At 37.2% G+C, this 7,110-nt stretch overlaps 1 non-coding gene across 1 annotated transcript; it reads left to right on the forward strand.

Moving 5' to 3' along the window:
- Positions 1 to 1,200: 1,200 nt before the first annotated feature.
- On the forward strand, positions 1,201 to 6,898 carry LOC105042825 (uncharacterized). The gene is made up of 2 exons (XR_012140975.1): positions 1,201 to 1,570; positions 6,493 to 6,898. It is a non-coding gene; the product is annotated as an uncharacterized protein (transcript).
- The last annotated feature ends 212 nt before the right edge of the window (positions 6,899 to 7,110 follow it).

The raw sequence follows: 7,110 nt of genomic DNA on the forward strand, positions 1-7,110 counted from the left end.
TATCCACTTTGGCCTATTACATTTCTCTGGCTCGGGCTCGCTTGTGCAGTTTTATCCCTCTGGACCTTGGCCCAAAAGGTATCTCTTGAGGAAGAGAGGGTCTCCTATCTCATATAAAATAGAATATCTCTGACTCATAGTCAATGTGGGACTAAACCCCTTGCAACAGTAGTTTCTTTGGTTAGGGGACTCTATGTTATTGGAGGGTCCCTTCTTCTAGTGCCATTTATTGTGGTTAGGGGACTCCGAGGCTCATAAGCATGGAGGGCTCGTCCCAGCAAGAGATATTATTTGATCTTCTGTTCTACTCTGTTACGTATCCTCGGCTCAGGCCCGCGCATGGGTTTGACGGAGGGCTCAAGGGCCGCTTAGGCTGTACGATTTTGTCCCCTGGATCTTGGCCCAAAAAGTACCTCTTCAGGGAAAGAAGGCCCCTCCCCCTCCCCCACCCCCGCAACAGTAGGTAAAACAATGATAATTACTGGCAATTAATATTAGTGGGCATAATAATTGTTAATTAGGATGTCAAATGAAGTTCAAACAACAGTGCTATAACCATTATAATTGTTCAATATAATTGTTAATTAGGATGTCAAATGAAGTTCAAACAACAGTGCTACATGGCACATGCCATTGTGCAATACAGAACAATAAATCTTCTTATATGGTAGGAGGTTGTTTGAAGACGACACATTGTATAGAAAGATTTTAAAGCATTTTTCTAATTTTAGGGTGGGGAGTTGCTTGAGGTTTGATCTCTCTCTTTCGTTTTCTCTTCTTTTCCATGAGCCTATAAGGATTAGTCATAGGAGGGAGCGAACGCCAACTCGTTGGATAACGGATGCCTTAACCAATTAGGCACGGTTCGATCAATCCATAAGCTGATTGGTAATATATTTATCCCAATTTATATATAAATACCAACAAAAAACATCTGCAGCCGTCTAAGCTCCCTTATTCGGCCGCTGCTCCAAGGCTCCCACCCGATTAAGACTGACGGAAAAAAAAAAACAGAGGAAAAATCAAGAAAAACATAGGAAAAATCAATGAAAACCAAGGAAAGACGGAAAAAATTAAAAGGTAAGATCTTTCCCACATAGATTGTCTTTTTCGGAGATCTGGGTTGGGGGTTTTTTCTCAAGCATATGGGATTTTGTGCGAGTTGTGGCGTTGTGAGTTGGTCCCTTGAGGTTTTGAGAGCTCAAGCTTGGTAGAAGCATGATATTTCGTAGGATTTGGGAATTTTTGATCGACAGGATTCTTCTTTATAATACGAATATGAATGGTGGGTTAATCCGGCGGGTTCGGGTCCCCGGCGGTCTGGGATTTTTGGTTAATTTCGTAATCGGCTTTGGGTAGTCAGATTGTAAACGGATTCGGATACGGGTAGGTAAAATTTTGCGAGTACCCTACCCGTTACCATCCCTACTCCGGCCACGGCTAGCACTAGCGAAAATGCAGTCGAGGGAAGCCCTACATAGATATAAACCGCGCCTAAGGACTCCGCACCTCGCCGTCGACTCCCACTGATCGGAAGTTGTAGAACTCATGAAACCCTTACCAAGATCAGGTACGCCTCCTCAATCTCCATCTCCTCCATTTTTGGTATCACGATTCTCTCTCTCTATACCTCACTTCCACCTCCTTGTTCTCGTTGGAAATTTGGGCTGGTGGTTTTGTAATTTGTATGTTCTCCGTTGTTTCTGAGTATTTATAGTGTTTATGTTGCATTATTTGGTGATTGATATAGGTTTTGATGGAAACCCGAGGCTTTTAGTTGGGGTTTTATGAGAAAGCTCTTGTTTTTAGTTTGGAAAGAGCTGATCTTCTGATTTCTTCCCTGTTAATCAAAGCTAGCATATTTTAATGAGTATTTTGTAGGGCAGTGCTTAGCTTCTTCGGCGGTTGAAGCGTTGGTAAAGGCTGCATCTTTAGTTTTAGGTTCTGCAAGCAGTAGGGTTTAAGCTTTGGACGGAATTATATAAAGTATTGTTGGATGAGAATTCTGTTTGTATTGATTTGATCAGTAGGGTTTAAGTTTTGGACGGAATTATATAAAGTATTGTTGGATGAGAATTCTGTTTGTATTAATTTAAAAAAATATTTTTCATCTCTTTTTTGGCTATCAAAATCTCTATAATGCAATTACTGGAACATGCGTGCTTGCGTATATGCATTTTCCTTAATTCGTTATATATAATCTTGTCCTGCAGTTTTGATGGCTTGAATTCTTTTCAAATAAGAATAAAATCTCTAACTTTGGTTCTTTTATACCAAGTTCGAGTCACATAAGGCAGGATTTTTTTATTTTTTTGCTTTCTGGTTTGTTCATTTGGCATTAGCATATGATTAGGATCTTGACCTTTTTTCTTGCTGAAAGGGCATGAGGATGTATGCTTAGAAATCATAAGTGGCATGAATCATGATTCTATGTCTTGCAAAATGAAATCTGCTATCTTTCTATTTGTGACTCCCTCCCTTCTTGGATCTGTATGGCTCACCGTTAGACAAATATCTTTCTTAAACAATATATTTGTTTTAGGATGCTTTTATGCCACGCTATATGTATTGGTTGGAGTTGCATTAGATAGAACTTGAGAGTAGCCAAAATAGCAAAGATGATAAGAATTAGTTGAATTCTTCACGGAGACAAGGACAAAAATTCTCAGACAAAAATTAAAAGCCTAATGTAAAATGCTGGATCCAGAAAAGATTTTTGAGATAATTCAAGATTAAAAAAAACATAGCTCCTGATGATTTTCTGTAGGAGCTTTAGTTTTAATATGCATTTTCTTAATCTTCATTGTTTTTAATTTTCTGCTAATTTTTAGAAAATAGATCAAGTTCACAATCTTTATCCCAAGCACAAAAATGAATTCAAAAGAAGAAGAAGAAGAAGAAGATGAGATGGTAGGTGCAGAAGAAATATCTGAACATTAGTCTGCAATTATTGTCTAATAAATATATTTTCTGATTGATTTGTACAGCAATATGTGTCTATATATCCTAAGATTTTTATAAAATAACGTATGGTATTGTATGCATCTTTATAGCATTCTTACAGTTCATATGATTTGTGGGAAATAGAAACATCCTTCTTCATCCAAATAAACTCATTGCAGTGGTATTCTGAATACTGAGATAATATATTCTTATGAGTATGCTAGATGTTTAGTTGCTTATGCTCCAAATATCAAACTTTATTGGTGAAGATTTGTTGCGATTGATATTTTTGATGCTTGGGATGCATTGAAGTAGTCTTTGAGATATATATACAAAAGTAATAAAGATTTTGTTAATGAGATTCCTTTAACACAACCTTATTAATGTTATCTACAAAGTGCACATGGTCATGATTTAGCAATTTATTCTGCTCACCAGGTATATGTTTGAGGAATATCTATATGGAATGGTGTTATCTTTGTTATGGAGCAGTGCATCTCGACAAGATAAATTCCATGGCCTATGGTTTACATATTAGAGTTCCTTTAAAATCTAAAAATGTTTTTGCATGAACCTACTAATGACTTAAAATGCTCTAATTAATTGGAGCTCACATGCGACAATACTCTAACTTGTCGCTTACCATTATCTGGGTCATATCATTTGGAACCCTTGAATTAAGGAATTACCTCTCTGAACAAATAGATGCTTTTGGATTCATCAGTATTCTGAATGTTGATTTAATTTATAGTGTTCTGGGTCAATAGATTCTTTCCTTGAACAGCAAGGTTCAAATACTTGGGTCTGATTTTGACCAGACCAGATATTTTCACTCTTGGTGATTCTGCTTTAGTTTCAGCTTTTTTTTTTGGGGGGGGGGATTTAATAAAAATAAAAAAATTATCAATTAAAATGAAGGAAAAACTATGAAGAAAACAATATTATACAAAAATAGAATGTCTGTAAAATTGAAACCTAGAATATGCAAGCTATATCAAAAACTTTAATTTTCATTTGAATCTTTTCGGATTATCACATCATTGCTAACGTTTTGGGAACTCGTAAACCTACTATAGAGAAAATGCTTCCAATATCTTGAAGAAATAAAGGATTTTCACATGTTATTCCCCATGTTCCAACCCTATGTCAACAATATACACACAACTAGGGTAACAACACGTATATCCAGTTGGATAACAAAAGTTAGCACCAAGAGTTACTTTCAGCCAGAACTCCAAAAACAGCACCACTTTTTCTGAATTGGATACTGGCCGAAACTGAAACATTTGGTTGTTGGTTTGAGTGTTTTAGATGTAACTTTGAACCATAGAAGGTGAGCCATGGAGCAATAGTAAGGCTGTTCCATTATGACTTGGAGTTCATGGGTTTGAAATACAGAAAGTCTTGCTGCTTGCAGGGGAAGGCTATGTACATGTGACTCATCTCAGACATGTAATAAATGGAGCCTCATGTGTTAAACCACCCTTTTGGGGTCTGTTTAGATGATTGGGTTGAAAATCATATTGGATTTGTGATTATGGCCAATACAATCAGCAAAATCATAGGATTACAGGTTGAGCTAGATCTATATTTATAACTATTTAGGAACAACTTTAGAGTGGACTGGCCCGAATTCCATAGGGAGAAAAAAGGATCTTTATCTTTTTTTGCTCCTTATTGGATTTGGGCTTGCCCACTCCCAAACCGTTCCTGAGTAGTTATGAATCTATAGGCCTACCTAACTTGTAATCCTATAATTTTGAGGCCATAAGAAGAAAAAAAAAATACAGCCTTAGCTCAACCCACTAATTTTATAAGATTTTCAGCCCAATCATCATGATGGAGACTCTCACCAAGTATGGGTATTGGTCCTAGATTGATTCGTTGTTCCTTAGAGAGATGAAATGCTGTGAAGTTGATCTTCACAATCCCTATTCCTTACAAATGTTATCCATGTGACTTTGTACATAGCAAGGTATTAAATCCCATATGATGGGGGTGTCCCAGTTTCTCCATAGAACGAGATATCTTGTTGTCCCATCCCATCTTGATAGGTAGTCTTCATCTCTCTCCTCTTCTTTTTTTTTTGTTTGTATGTTTGTTTGTTTTTTCTTCTTTTATTTTTCCCTTCTTTCTTTTCTTCCTCCTTCCTTTCTTGCTTTCCTTTTTCTTTGTTCTCTCCCTTCTTCTTTCTTTCCTTTCTTTTTTTTTTTTTTTGCTTCTTATTTCTTTCCTTTGTTCTCCCTTCCCTTCCTTTCTTTCCTTTTCTTCTCCCTTCCCTTCCTTTCTTTCTTTTCTCTTTCTTCTTCTTACCTGCATGGATGAGCTTTAGGATGTCACCATTCTCTCAATCCTATTTCCTTACAGGAATGGGACGGGATGGTCGGGATGCCCCTCGTCCTGCTAGGATTTAAATATTGATGTGGAGAACGATGAAATCAATTGACAAGGGATCTATCTTGTCACAAGGGGTGAATCCTGAAATTATTGAGTGGAAGTTACAATTAGGTTTCATATCCATGATCTTTACTGCTTACCTCGGATCCTACATGTGAAAGGGCATCCTATTGCATGAAACTCCTGCCACTGCAGGGTTCGAGGTCAAACATATGAAGTGTTACCCCTGCATATAGAGAGGTTGTTTCTATATTTTAAACCTGTGGCGCCTGGATCACTATGGAGCAATATTACCATTCTGCCAAGGCTCACCCTCTAAAAAAAATTAAGTTGGTGATTCATAATATCTTGAATACTTGTACTGTCATATACAAATTAATTAAGGTCTCAACTTGAATGACAACAAATTGTTCTGTCCTATAAAATTTTTAAGTACATACTTTGGTTGCTCTTTTTCATCAGTTAGTTTTTCCGACATCCTTACATATTGTAAATCTAAACAATTGCAGTCCTGTCTGTGTGTATCACTTTCCACTAATTGTGAGAAACGACTGAAATATTTAATTTTTGATGTAGTATTGTTCACATGTACCAATTCCTGCAGCCATAGTGGCAGCATGAGATAATGAAATCAGTTTACTGAGAAGGAACCATTTGTTTCATGTTGATTGCCTCACCACTGAATATTGCATGAATATTGCATGTTGATTGCCTCCCCTGTGACAAAAGGTGTCAGTTGGATAGCATGAATATTGCATGGATTGTTTGAGCAATCATATGCATACTCATAAATTCTTCATTTATTTTTTTCCAAACTAATGTCTAAATATGCTTCTTTAATTGTTGAATCATTTACAGAATGTGAAAATAATTTTGCCTTTCCCATGCTGCTTTTGTTTTTTTTCAATGACACCCATGCTTGTTGTTTGCTTTCAAGAATTTGGACGCAGATGTCTCAAGCATTGTATCTTCCATTTTAACTCTATTTTGATAGTTTTGAGACTGCTAGTTTATTTCCAAATACCAAAATAGTAAGAACTCACTACTAATGTCTTATTCTGTCATGGTCAACAAATATCATGAAACTTCTTATATATTACCCAAGGCTAAAGTTGTTCTGTGACTCGATTTTTGTTCACTTTCTTTTGCTAGATACATCAATCAACATAGATGGGAAAAGCAAAGGGTGGATCAATTTTCATCAAGCTGGTTTCAGCTGCAGGAACTGGATTTTTCTCCGTTAAGCGAAAGAATCCTCGGAGAATCACAGAGAAACTCGAGTTTCGTAAGTACGACCCGCGAGTGAATAAGCATGTTCTCTTCACAGAGGCAAAGATGAAGTGATGTCTTTCATGTTTCTTTCCAAGCACTGTCCAATGCAGTCTCTTGCTCAAAATGTATTAGCTGTGGCAACTTTCAATCTCTTATTGGATGTACCGTCTAGAATTCCATATGTAGCTGCCCAGCCATATCACTCAACCGTTGAACAATTATTTGGTATTTCATGTTTATGGAATCCGGCAATTAATGTCATCTGGTTCATATAGTTTGTAGTTCATTGTTTGCTTTTGGTGGGTTTATCGTCTATAGAGATGGTGGAGATGATCTCACATATCTATCGGCCATCTGCCCGGCGGAAAGCCTCCTCTTTCTGGGAACTCGGAAATGTTGTAGGACTTTGCTAGCTGGGTGATAAAAGGGTTGGGCTTGTCATATAGCTGTGCTGGACAAATACAACCAAGGGTCGGTGAGTGCGGCATCAGAGACTGC

The sequence above is a fragment of the Elaeis guineensis genome, chromosome 4 (genome assembly GCF_000442705.2).
Source record: "Elaeis guineensis isolate ETL-2024a chromosome 4, EG11, whole genome shotgun sequence".
Classification (NCBI taxonomy): Eukaryota; Viridiplantae; Streptophyta; class Magnoliopsida; order Arecales; family Arecaceae; genus Elaeis; species Elaeis guineensis.